This window comes from Furipterus horrens, unplaced genomic scaffold, assembly GCF_987537825.1.
Source record: "Furipterus horrens unplaced genomic scaffold, mFurHor1.1.pri manual_scaffold_9, whole genome shotgun sequence".
Classification (NCBI taxonomy): Eukaryota; Metazoa; Chordata; class Mammalia; order Chiroptera; family Furipteridae; genus Furipterus; species Furipterus horrens.
This window is the reverse complement of record NW_028327179.1, coordinates 53,078,268-53,091,850: the sequence shown is the minus strand read 5'-3', so window position 1 is coordinate 53,091,850 and position 13,583 is coordinate 53,078,268. Positions and strand designations below refer to the sequence as shown.

Sequence of the window (13,583 nt, the reverse complement as noted above, 5' to 3'; positions counted from 1 at the left end):
TGAGATCGTAGGCTTATGCCCTTTGAAAACAGAAAACACATGTTAATTTATGTAACATAACCCACACACAAGTTTATAGATCTGTAGGACTGTCTTATCGGAAAGACATCCAGTTGCAAGGCATTTGACATTCTTCTTGCCTGTAAATTAAACATCTTTGATAATGCCACAGACATAGTTTAACTTTCAAATGAAAACAAATTTTAAATGAAAAGAAACTTTAAAGACGGTTAGCTGCACTACTTTATAGTCTGCCACTGGGCATTGTGATCTTCCTTGAATCGTGATTTTTCTCCCTAGGATTACCCTCCTTGTCATTAAAGGGACTGCATTAAGTCCATTTTTAATTTATCCTGTTCATTTGCATAAACACAACAAGAGCAGCAAATGATCACTTATGATCTTTAGTTTTGCTTTGCTGGAACTTACGCAAGGAACATTTAGGGTGAGCTTCAGTCTGCCCTTCAGGGCACAGAAGCTGAGCCACATACCTGGCATTCAGCCTTGCCTGTAAACACCTGTCTTTTCCAGGTCCTCCTGGTTTTCCATTGTGCCTTAAGGTCCCTTCCAGCAATCTTTCAGGAAAACAACCTTCGTTCCTTCCCTGGAAAGATTGCTATGGACCGCTTATCCATCCAAGGTACCAGGCCTTTTATCTCGTGGACTTTTATTACCTTTGAAAGTCAGTCCCAGTTGCTCAGGGCTTTTTGGTAACAACCAAAGCCCAAGCATGTCTCCTTTAGGCATGACATTCCAGTCAAAGTCTTAGTCAAAAAATCGCTATTGACAACTGGTCTTATTAGTTTTATGCAAAGAAACTTAGGTCATTACTTACTTCTTTAGAATGCCAAATTCTGGAGGGATCAGATAGGGAGAAAGTATATACAGTGTGAAGGAAAATCCTTGTCCTTCTAATATTCACTGAACTTGCATTTCTATTCTTTATATTTTTATTTTTCCCCCCACTAAAAATTTTTCTGTTTGTTTGTTTTTCCATTACAGTTGTCTCACTTTTTTCCCCCTCTTGCTTCTCTGCACCCTTTCCCTCCCTTCTCCCACATTCAGTCCCCACCCAGCTGTCCATGTCCATGGATCATTTATACATGTTCCTTGACTAGACCCTTCCCCTTTTTACCACTTCTCTCCCTCCCATCTCCCCCTTTGTTACTGTTAGTTTATTCCTCGTTTACATACCTCTGGTTCAATTTTGCTCATTTGTTTGTGTTGTTCATTAGTTTCCTTTAACAGGTGATAGCATAAGGTAATTTTCTTTTGTTGCCTGGCTTATTTTGCTAAGCATAATTCTCTCTAGTTCCAATCATGTTGTTGCAAATGGTAGAAGTTCCTTCTTTCTTTCAGTATTTATTCATTGTCATTTTCCCCCTTTGTACTCGTGTTCCTCTCTGTCTCTCTCTGTTTCTTCATCTTCTTAAAGCAGACCCTTTAGCATCTCTTGCAATACTGGTTTGGTGGAGATGTATTCTTTTAACCTTCTTTTGTCTTGGAAACTCCTTATTTCACCTTCCATTTTGAATGAGAGCCTTGCTGGGTAGAGTATTCTTGGTTGTACGCCTTTGTTTTTCATTACTTGGAATATATTTTGCCATTCCCTCTGGCTTGTAGTGTTTCTGCTGAGAAATCTGATGATAGCCTTATTGGAGCTCCCTTGTATGTTATTAGTTGTTTCTCTCTTGCTTCTTTTAGGATTCTCTCTTTGTCTTTGAATGTTGGCATTTTAATTATGATGTGTCTTGAAGTGGGCCTGTTGGGGTTCATCTTCATTGGGACCCTCTGTGCTTCCTGGACTTGCATGATTCTTTCTCTCTTCATGTTAGGGAAGTTTTCTGTCATTAGTTTTTCAAAGAGGTTTTCTATCCCTTGCTCTTCTTCTTCTCCTTCTGGAATTCCTATGATACGGATATTATTACGTTTCATGTTGTCCTGCAGCTGTCTTAGAGCCTCTTCAGTCTTGTTTAGCCTTTTTTCATTTTGTTGCACTGTCTGTGAGTTTTTGTCTACATTGTCCTCCAGCTCGCTGATCCGATTTTCTGCTTCCTCTAGCCTGTTTTTAATTCCTTCTACTGTGTTCTTCAATTCAGAGATCATATTCTTCATTTCCTCCTGGCTCTTATTGATAGCTTCCATGTCCTTTTTGATGCTGGTATAGTGCTCAGTAAGTTCCTTATAGTTCTTCTGGAGTTCTTTGTAGTTTCCGCTGAGCTCATTGAGCTTCTCCATAATACATGCTTTCAATTCCGTATCTGATAGTTGGCTCCCCTCTCTTTCATTTAGCACTCTTTCTGGGGACTCTGCCTTTCCTTTCGATGGGGGGTTGTTTCTCTGTCTCCCCATTTTTGTGACTCCTATTGTTTGTTGGTGCTTCTTAGAATGATCTGCACTTCCTGGATCTGCCCCTGGTGGCGTCAGATCTTGTACCAGTCTGGGCCTAGGCAGCCTGTTGGAGACTTCCAGGGATCTACTGCCTTTGTCTGTCTCCTTTAGTTGATAATCTATTCAATCTGTGATTAGCCGTCAGGCTTAAGGACTGTGGATGTGGCAGCTTAATTCCTGTAGGCAGGGCCTTTGCTTCCCCTCAGGCTGATGCCACTTGGCCGGGAATGGTCTGCCTGCAGTGTGGAGATGAGTCAGCACTGGGACCCGGCCGGCTGCTTCCCCAGCTCTCCCCTCAAAGCCACCACACCAAACTCTCCCCAAGCATCTCCAGTCCTCTCTGCCTTTCCTCCGCTTGAGCCCAGGGTAAGTGGGGGCCAAAATATCTTTGTATGTGATCCACTAAAGAGCTCTTTTTCTCCAGCTGTTTCTCTCCGGCTAGCAAGAAACCCTGTGGCTTTTTGCTTTTCTCAGCTGGATACTATTTTACTTTCCACTCTGTTGCTGTAGACTGGGAAGTTCAGCTGGGGATTTAGACCCTGCCCTTCTCAGGGGGAACCCCCGGCTGCTGAGCTGTTTCTCAGTCCCTTCAGCTGCCACCCGTGTGAGCCCAGCCAGCCCTTCCGCGTCTCCGCACTCCCTACCAGTCACGTTGTGATGTAGCGGCCTTTTCTGTCTCTCCGTGGTTATAAGACTTCTCTCCAGCTGGTGTTCGGTTGGTTATTCCAGATGATTTCTCCAAAATTGCGTTGTAAATCCAGACTAGTTCTGGGAGGAAGTTAGTGTAGCTTCCACTTACTCTTCCGCCATCTTGTTTCTCCCGGGTGAGAATTTTAAAAGTAAATAAATAAATACAAATAAAACAAAATGACCCCAAATAATCGAAATAAAGTGTTAGGAAAAAAAAACAAGATAAATGCTAATAAAGAGAAAAATGTGATATATATTTCATATGCAATAAATTTCAAGATAAAAAATTAATAAATGAAAAACAGGAATATTTTACATTAATGAAAAGAACAATCTACAAAAAAGATAGAAGAGTCAAAAACTTTGAACTGACATAACTTACAAAGCATAAATTTGAAAATGTTATTAATACAAAAAGAAAATGACAAGTGCACAACATAGTGGGAGACTATATGTGTGTATATATATATGTATGTATATATGAATGATCAAGTTTGTTAATTAACTTATTGATATCCTTTACCTTTTTTCTTAAGTTCTGTTTGCTCAATTGATCAATTATTGATATATATAAATAATTTGAATAATTTAATTAATAAACTTGATCTAATATATATTTAATTTCACTCACAGAAAAAGAGAGCATGCCCATTGTTTTTCAAATACCAATGAAATGCCTACAAAAATTGAGCATTAATCAAGTCAAAGAGAAATACCTCAAATTTCAAAAAATTTTATAAGGCTTTTCATTTCATGTTTATTCTCAGTGCATCGATAAGGAACATTTTATAATAATTAGTGCTATGTGGGTACTAAGTTGCTTCAAACAGCAAGTGCCACTATTTTCTGGTAAATTTCAATTTTTCCCCAAACAAAATAATTAACATAACACCATTTCAAGAAACTGTGATACCATCAGCACAATTTACCTAAATTACAAAAATGGCAATTCCAAAAAAAATAAAGGCAATACTTAAAATCATGCACATCAAACTTTCATAGTGTAAAAGGTTTCCTCAAAACTTCACAGTAGCGCTGGCCAGGTGGCTCAGTTGGTTGGAATGTCGTACCATGCATCAAAAGGTTGCAGTTTTAATTCCCAGCCAGGGCACATACCTAAGTTGCAGGTTTTATTTCTAGTCAGGGTGCATGCAGAAGGCAACCAATGGATGTTTCTCTTTTGCATTGATATTTCCCTCTCTTTCCCTTCCTCTCTCTTTAAAATCAATGAACATATACTCAGGTGAAGATTAAAAAATTTTAAATAACTTCATGATAACATTAATCTATAAAATTCACTCTGGAAATATAGGAAGTTATTTTTCAAATTTTGACTTTAAGTTTTTTTTAATGTTAAAAAGATTATGAGGAGTATATTGAGAGAGGTGGAGAAAGAAAGAGCTTCCAGTTGATGAATTCAACATTTCTGAAAATATTTAGAAAAACTTCAAGAGCAAGAATATGTTATAAACAAGTCTTTCATCAAGATGAATTCATGAGCTGTTCTTGCATCAATTTTGTACCCATAGGAGAGACATCTTCTTGAAGAATGCTGCTTTACAGAATCTTCTGTAAGATAAAGTTGGCTACCTACAATGACTCATCTTTTACTAGAATAATATCATAAAAGTCCATGTACTGTTCTAAAAGTTCATGTACTCTATCATTTAGATGTCCAATTTTCAGAATGTGTTCAACATTAGCTACTTCACCTGCCATTCTTAAGTCTCCTTGGGAGTCACCAAGCAGAATTATGTTGCTATTGTCTTTTATTTTATTAAAATACCATGTTCTTCAAGGCACCACCATATTTGTTAAATACATGAATTAGATCTCCTTTAAATCCTTTGAGCACCCATTGTCATCAAAATCCATGAAATTAGACACTACTTTGACATTTTGATCATGAATACTAGCTTGATAATCTTCTCTAATATATCATCAATATCAAACAAAAATATGAACAAGGGATTCTGTGTTGTTGGAGCTTATCAAAGAAATTTTCATATCCTTCTTTGAGCATAATGTCAGATTCTGACTCAATTTCTCTAAGTTTAGCTTTCTGTAAAGTCTGTTCAACAAGCAAACCATGTGATTTAGTATACCATTCTACCATGTAAGGCAGCGATTTTCAACCTTTTTCATCTCATGGCACACATAAACTAATTACTAAAATTCAGTGGCACACCATAAAATATTTTTTGTCAATCTGGAAAAAAAAAAGGGGGGGGTATAATTTTGACTCATTCACACTGGATAGCTATTGTTGTGTTGCCCGTTGTCATTTTTTTTTACTTGACAATCTAAGGGAAAAGAGGTCAGTGCCCCTGACTAAACAGTTAGGTGTTACATGTTTTAAAAATCCTTGCAGCAAACCAGTTGAAAATTATTGATATAAGGGTACTTCTCTTCTACAGTAAAAACAGGATCAAGTTCAATAACATAGTATTTTTCCTTTAGTTGTAGTAACTTCTTTGACATTCATCTGAAACCAGCCACAGTTGTCAATAACATCATGACATGTTGGATATCTTTTCCATTCATAGGAAAATCTACTCAATCATATCAAAGTCTGGTATTACCTGAAGTTTGACAGCTCCTCCTTTGATAAGACCACATAATTTCTTCTGCTCTTGGGTTCTTGATGTGAATTACACTTTTCTAGAATTCTGGCATTATCTTGATGATTTTGGTCTTCCACCTCATCTTCCTTCTCAAGGTGAATATGTACTAGGCCAGCACCAACCCCTACAACCAGGGCACACATGCTGATCCTTGCTACTACCATCCCACCAGCATTGCCCAGTCTGTGGACCAAGCCTTATATGCCTCCTAGGCTGAAAAGAGCTCAAATTTCATGAAATTCTTAAAAGCAGAAATGGTAGTCTTGATTTTCTGACCTCAAATAAAATTAGAAATTAGCAAGATAATAAAACATTTTAAATGTTTTTGAACAACTCTTAAAAAAGGAAATCAAAGAAAGTAAAAGCAAGTAATTCCTAATATTAATATCAAAAATTTATTAAGTAAGAAATATAATGTAAGTAATATTACCAGTTATTTCCTTTAAAAGAGCAATGAAATAGATCTTTAGCAAGTCTGATTATGAAAAAAGAGAAAAAAACAAATAAACCACATTAGAAAAGGAGACAATCATGTAGATGGAGGAGATTTGTTTTAACTTTTGGAGATTAAAAATGACCAATATTTTTATAAAGTGAATTATCTTGTTGGAAAATAGATACAAAACTTTTAAAAATTTTCTTCGTTATATACAACAAAGCTTTTAAAGAGAGACAGAGAAAGAATTTGAAAAGATGAAAAATCACAGAAGAAATTTAGAAGGTAACCAAAAAATCTGCTACTAAAAGTTCCCTGGGGGAAGATTGTGGTGACAGCATAGTTTTAAATCTTTCTGGGTTTTTTTCTAAGAAACTGAGAGAGCAACTAAGACAGAGATGAAATTTGCAGGAGTAGTAATTAACTGGGTAAACTTGGGGGAGGAAAAGGTTATTTGGGGAAGAGGATTGGTTTATGCAAATACTCTGAGGCAGAGCAGATCATGGCATATCTGGGAAGTGAAAGAAAACCAAAGTGTCTTATGTGAGCCTCCTTGTTTGAGTGTGGATGGGAATCAGCCTTGCTTCAAACCAACTGAATATTACAAAGGTGGAAAAGATATACATGATTACATATACCTGATTAACTGTCACAAGATTGCAGCCCATCTTGTTGGGAGGCCTTATCCATCTTTCAGACTTTGAGGAAGCAAACAACTATACTGGGAAGGTCCATATGACAAGAAATAAGGGTGGCCTCCAGTCAATAGCCAGCAAGAAACTGAGATCCTCAGTCCAACAGTCAGTACATAAAAATGGACTGTTGACCAAAGCCATATGAGTTTGAGAGTAAATCCTTCCTCAGTCAACTCTCCTATGAGACTGAGATCATGACCAATTTCTTAATTATAGCATTTTGAGACCATGAAGCTAAGGACATGGCTAAGCCATACAGAGACTTCTGACCCACAAATCTGTGCAATAATAATCACTCCCAGGAGGGAGAGAATGATGAAGTGATGACGTGTGACTTCCAAGGCTAGGTCATAAAAGGCAATGTAGCTGTCCACCTTGCTCACTAAAATATTTGCTCTAGACGCATTTAGCCACTATATAGGCTACCTTAAGCTTGACATATTGTGAGTAGTCCAAACTAATTCATGTCGGGTGACCCGATGAAAAGGCCCTGAGACTACAGGGAAAAAACATTTTTAAATGTTCTTAACTCTTAAAAAAGGAAAAAAAATGCCTAGCCAGTCCTCAGTTTCACTAGGATAACACTGATTCGGCTCCAGCATCTCTCTGACTACAGCAGAGACACTGAACCAGAAGTACAGACAGCTGAATCTGTCCTAGGTTTCTGATTTACAGTCCAGGTGCAACAGAGGGCGTCTAGAAACCGAGGCATCCTCTTAAATGGCTCCAGCACAGATTCACTCACAAACACCCACCCAGGACTCCAGAAAAGGAATAGCAGCTCAAAAAGTGCCAGGCATATATTGTGAGGAACTGAATTGTCTGGCTTGAGGTCAAGGGCTGGAGGGGCAGATTTCTCTGTGATTAAATTGCTAGCAAGTGCCATTGATCCTTTGTTGAGCTGTGCCCACACCCAGCCTGCAGGCACAGGACAGCACCAAATATGAGTCTCAATTAATATGGCTAACAACACTTGCCCCACCATGATAATTCCCTGAAAACTCAAACCTACCCAAATATATGTCTGGAAAAACATTTTAGTGGCTGTTCCACACAAGTGGCTACCTTCTGCCCATGCTGCAGATTTCCCTAAAATTTCTCAAAGTTCAACAAGCCTCTAACAAGAAGCGACTGATCTCAGTATACTTTATACCTCTTGCTATGAGGTTCCCAAGCACAGCACTAGTGATAGCCAGCCTCAGTTCACAGCATGACCTCTCCCAGGTACCTTTAAGCCCAGCACAGGCAGCTACCAGCAGCAGGTCATTTTTTAGCTCTTACCAAGTGGACACTGGCTGGACACAGGCAGCTGTTGACCTGGGCCTGCATGGAGCCCCTTCTAAAATATCCTGGAAACCAACATACATGGTGGCCAGCTTCAGACCAAAGCAGAGCACCACCCAGTTATGACCACAAACAACACAAAGGGTGGAGTTGGCAGGCATCAATCTCCACTAAAGAGTATCTCACTCTGTAGGGTCAGCCCTGCAAAATAGCTCATTTACTGTAGTCACACCAGTCCACAGAACCATTAAGCTTGAGCTTTAATCCCAACCACTGACATGCCAATAGCAATCATGGCCCAACTACCACAGGAGAGCACACACAATCTGTAGAAAGGACACACCTGGAACACCCACCTCAGGTGACCAGGGAAGGTATTCCAATGGACATCTACTACTAAAGGCCACTCAGCCAAGATCAGCAGACATAGCATATCTACCCAATACATAGAAATGAACACAGGGAGATAACCAAAATGATGAGAAAAAGAAATGTATTTCAAATCAAAGAACCAAACTAAACTACATAAAAAGAAATAAACAACATGAAGAAGACAATCTACCAGATGCAAAGGTCAAAACACTGGTTATAAGATCAATAAACATAGAGGATGAATAGATAAACCCACTGAGAACTTACACAACAAGATAGAAACCACAAAGAAGAACCAGCCTAAAATGAAAATTATAACAACTGAAATGAAGAACATGTTGGATAGAATCAAAATCAAATGAGATGAAGCAGAGGACTGAATCAGTGATTTAGAAGAGAAGGTAGCAGAAAATACCCAATTAGAACAGCAAACAAACAAAGCATAAAAAATGAGAATAATTTAAGAAACTTCTGGGACACTATCAAGAATACCAACATTCCCATAATAGGGATACCAGAAAAAGAAGAGAGAGTGCAAGAAATTGAAAATCTATTTCAGAAATAATGATGAAAACTTCCCTAACCTGACAAAGGAAATAGACACACAAGTTAAGGAAGTGCAGAGAGTTCAAAACAAGATGAACCCAAAGAGGCCCATACAAGAACATATTATAATTAAAATACCAAAGATTAAAGAGACAGAATCTTAAAAGCAGCATGAGAAAGACAGGTAGTTATCCACAAAGGAACTTCCATAAGATTGTCAGCATTTTCTCAATAGAAATTTTGCAGACAAGAAAGGACTGGCATAAAATATTCAAAGTGATGAAAAGCAACAACCTACAATCAAGACTACTCTAGCCCTGGCTGCTGTGGCTCAGTGGGTTGAGCATAAGCTTGTGAACCAAGTGTCACTGGTTCAATTCCCAGTCAGGGCACATGACTAGGTTGCACATCAGGTCCCCAGTTGGGGGCATGTGAGAGGCAACCACACAATGACGTTTCTCTCCCTCTCTTTCTCCTTTCCCCTCTCTCTATAAATAAATAAATAAATAAATAAATAAATATAATTGTTTTTATTTTATTTTATTTTTTATCATTTAAAAATATTTTTAATTTTATTTATTGTTTTTATATTACAGTTGCTATATATAATTGTTTTTTAAAGTGCCAACACATTTGTTTAAAAAAAAAATACTACTCTACCCAGGAAAACTACAGTTAGAATTGAAAGAGAGATAAAGAGCTTTCTTGACAAGAGAAAGCTAAAGGAATTCATCACCATCAAACCAGCATTATAAAAAATGTTAAAGGTACTACTTAAAGAGGAAGAAGAAAAAGAAGAAGATAAAAATGTGAATTATAACAGGGGGTCAAAAATATGAATTGGAAAATATTACAAAGAAAAAAATTTACTGAAAAAGGCAAACATTAATAAATCAGTGGATCAACCAACTATAATGCTAGTAAAAAGCTTGAAAGGTAAAAGTAGAAAGATCATGTGTACTTACAACAGTAAATTAAGGGATACACACAAATACATACACAAAAGAAGTAAAAAAATAATGACAAAGACATAAAAGTGTAGGGGTGAGTAAAAATAGTAGTGATTATAAAATGTGTTCAAACTTAAGCTGCTATCAACTTAACATAGCTATAAAAACAGCTTGTATATATAAAGCACACGATAACCACAAATGCAAAATCTACAATAGATACCCAAGAAATAAAAAGAATCCAAAATATAACTTTACATAAGCTTATCAATATATAAAAGAGCAAGAGAATAAAAAAGAAATAAAGAACTACAAAAACAATCAGAAAATAATTAACAAAATGGCAATAACTAAATACTTATCAATAATTACTTTAAATGTAAATGGACTAAATGCCCCAATCAAAAGGCATAAGGTGGCTGAATGAATAAGAAAACAAGACTTGTACATATGCTGCCTAAAAAAAGATCCACTTCAGATTGAAAGACACACACAGACAGAAAGTAAAGGGATGGAAAGATATTTCATGCAAATGATATTTTTTAAAAAGCTAGAGTAGCAATACTTACATTAGACAAGACAGACTTTAAAACAAAGATCATAACAAGAGACAAGAAAGAATATTTCACATGAAACCTGGCCGCTGTGGCTCAGCGGATTGAGCATCGGCCTGCGAGCCAAGTGTTGCTGGTTCAATTCCCAGTCAGGGCACATGACTAGGTTGCACGTCAGGTCCCCAGTTGGGGGTCAAGTGAGAGGCAACCACACAGTGATGCTTCTCTCCCTCTCTTTCTCCTTTCCCCTCTCCCTAAAAATAAATAAATAAACAAACAAATAAATTATTTTAAAAAAATATTTCAAATGATAAAGGGGTCAATCCAACAAGAGGCTATAACCCTTGTAAACATTTGTGCATCCAACATAGGAATATCTAAATATGTAAAACAAATATTGACAGACATAAAAGGAGAGATCAACAGTAGTAAAGTCAGAGCAGAAAATTTAACACTACATTGACATCAATGGGTAGATCATCCAGACAGAAAATCATCAAGGAAACAGTGGCCTTACATAACATATTAGACCAGATGAAATTAATTGATATTTTTAGAACATGTCACCCCAAAGCAACAGAATATATATTCTTTTCAAATGCACATGGAATATATTTTAGGATAGATATTAGGTCACAAAAAAGTTCTTAATAAGGTTATGAAAATTAAAATTATATCAAGCATGTTCTCCAAGTACAATGCTATCAAACTAGAAAGCAATTACAAAAAGAAAACTGAAAAACACACAAACACATAGAGGCTAAATAATTGCTACTAAACAATGAGATCAAGAAAAGAATTAAAAGATCATTTAAGATATATTAAAATAAAAACACAATAACCCCAAATCTATGGGACACAGCCACAACAGTTCTAAGAAAGAAAATCATAGCAATACAGGCCTACCTTAAGAAACAAGGAGGACTTCCGGCCAAGATGGAGGCTTAGACAGACACGCTGCATCTCGCTCCACATCTAAGAAGGAATACAACTACCTCAAAACTAGAGACAACCAGAAGTTCCAGAAAATCAAGCTGTATGGAAGTTCAACAAACAAAGATATAAAGAAGAAATACTCATCCAGACAGGTAGGAGGGGCGGATCCCGGCTGGAGAGGATGCGGTGTGGCAGTGGCGGCAGCGGCGGCAGTGGCAGGCCAGTGGAAAGAGCAGTCACACATTTTAAAAAGTGAGGAGGGACACCTGGGCAGCGCCCTCAACATCAGACTGGACTGCACGGCTCATGGTCCCAGCGCCAGGGAAAATAGAGCCACATTGCCTTTGACTGTGCAGACAAGTGGGGGTTAGGGCAGAGGAGGAGACTGCTGGTCTCTCAGCAGAATCCGCTTGTCTGGGGGTCCTCACGGTCCTGAAGTGTTCGCAGGCCCACCCACCCTAGGAACAACAGCCAGGGCAGTAGCTGGAGGGGCGCCAGTCCCGTACAAAGGTGGAAGAGGTTCCTGGAGGGGGGTGGTGAGTGCTGAGAGGGCAGCATTGTTCCCTTGGACCTCTCCCCAACACACAGCGCCATGGCATGATGGGGTGGGTAGCCCTGTACTGTTGAATACCTAAGGCTCCTCCCCTTACAATGTAACAGGTGCAACAGCTCTAACTAAAACACAGAGGCAAACAAGCACAGGAGCCTGTCAAGATGAGGAGACAGAGAAGTATGGCCCAAAAGGGGGAACGGACAAAGTTCCAGTGGGAGAACTAAGCGACGAGGAGATAGCCAACCTAACAGATGAGGAGATAGAGAACCTAACAGACTTAGAGTTGAAAACACTGGTGATAAAGATGGTCACAGGCTTGACAGATATGCTTGAGATGGCAAATATCTAAGGGAAGAAGTGAAGACTATGCTAAATGAAATGAAGGAAAATCCACACAAAACCAATGGTGAAGGAAAGGAAACTGGGGTTCAAATAGATGATTTGGAACATGAGGAAGAAATAAACAGCCAACCAGTAAAGAATGAGGGAACAAGAATTGAAAAAATAAGGAGAGGCTTAGGAACCTCTGGAACAACTTTAAACATATCAACATCCAAATAATAGGTGTTCCAGAAGGAGAAGAGGAAGAGCAAGAAATTGAAAGCTTAAGTGAAAAAATAATGAAGGAAAACTCGCCAAATTTGGCAAAGGAAATAGACATACCAGTCCAGGAAGCACAGAGAGTCCCAAACAAGCTAGACTCAAGGAGGACCACACCAAGATACATCATATTTAAAATGCCAAAGTTTCAAGATCAAGGTAGAATCTTTTTATTTATTTATTTTATTTTTTATTTTTATTTTTTTGGTTTTTCAATTACAGTTGTCCCATTTTCACCCCTTGCTCCCCCCCCGAGCTCACCCCTTCTCCCACAATCATATTCCTCCCCGTTGTCCATGTCCATGAGTCATTTATACACATTCCTTGACTAAACCCCTCCCTTACTTATCCCCCTTCTCTCCCTCCCCTCTCCCCCCCATCAAGGGAGAATCTTAAAAGCAGCAAGAGAAAAGCAGAGAGTTTCCTACAAAGGGGTGCCTATAAGACTGTCAGCTGATTTCTCAAAAGAAACTTTGCAGGCAAGAAGGGACTGCCAAGAAGTATTCAAAGTGATGAAAAGCAAGGACCTACAACCAAGATTACTCTATCAAGCAAAGCTATCATTTAGAATGGAAGGACAGATAAAGTGCTCCCCAGACAAGATAAAGCTAAAGGAGCTCATCATCACCAAGCTATTATTATATGAAATGTCAAAGGGACTTACTTAAGAGGAATAAGATCAAAATTATGAACATTAGAATGACAACAAACTCACAGCTATCAACAACTGAATCTGGAAAATGAATAAAAATTCCAATGAAGCAAACCAGAATAGGAACAGAATCATAGGTGCGGGGATCATTTTGAAGGTTATCAGCTGGGAGGAGGAAGGGGGAGAAATGGGGAAATGGTGCAGGGATTAAGAAGCATAATTGGTTGTTACAAAATAGACAGGGGGAAGGTAAGAATAATATAGGAAAGGGTGAATCCAAATAACTTATATGCACAATCC

The 13,583-nt window shown here is 38.2% G+C and overlaps 1 pseudogene; it reads right to left on the bottom strand.

Moving 5' to 3' along the window:
- Positions 1 to 4,638: 4,638 nt before the first annotated feature.
- LOC150001760 (cytosolic 5'-nucleotidase 3A-like) lies at positions 4,639 to 5,845 on the bottom strand (annotated as a pseudogene).
- Positions 5,846 to 13,583: the final 7,738 nt, after the last annotated feature.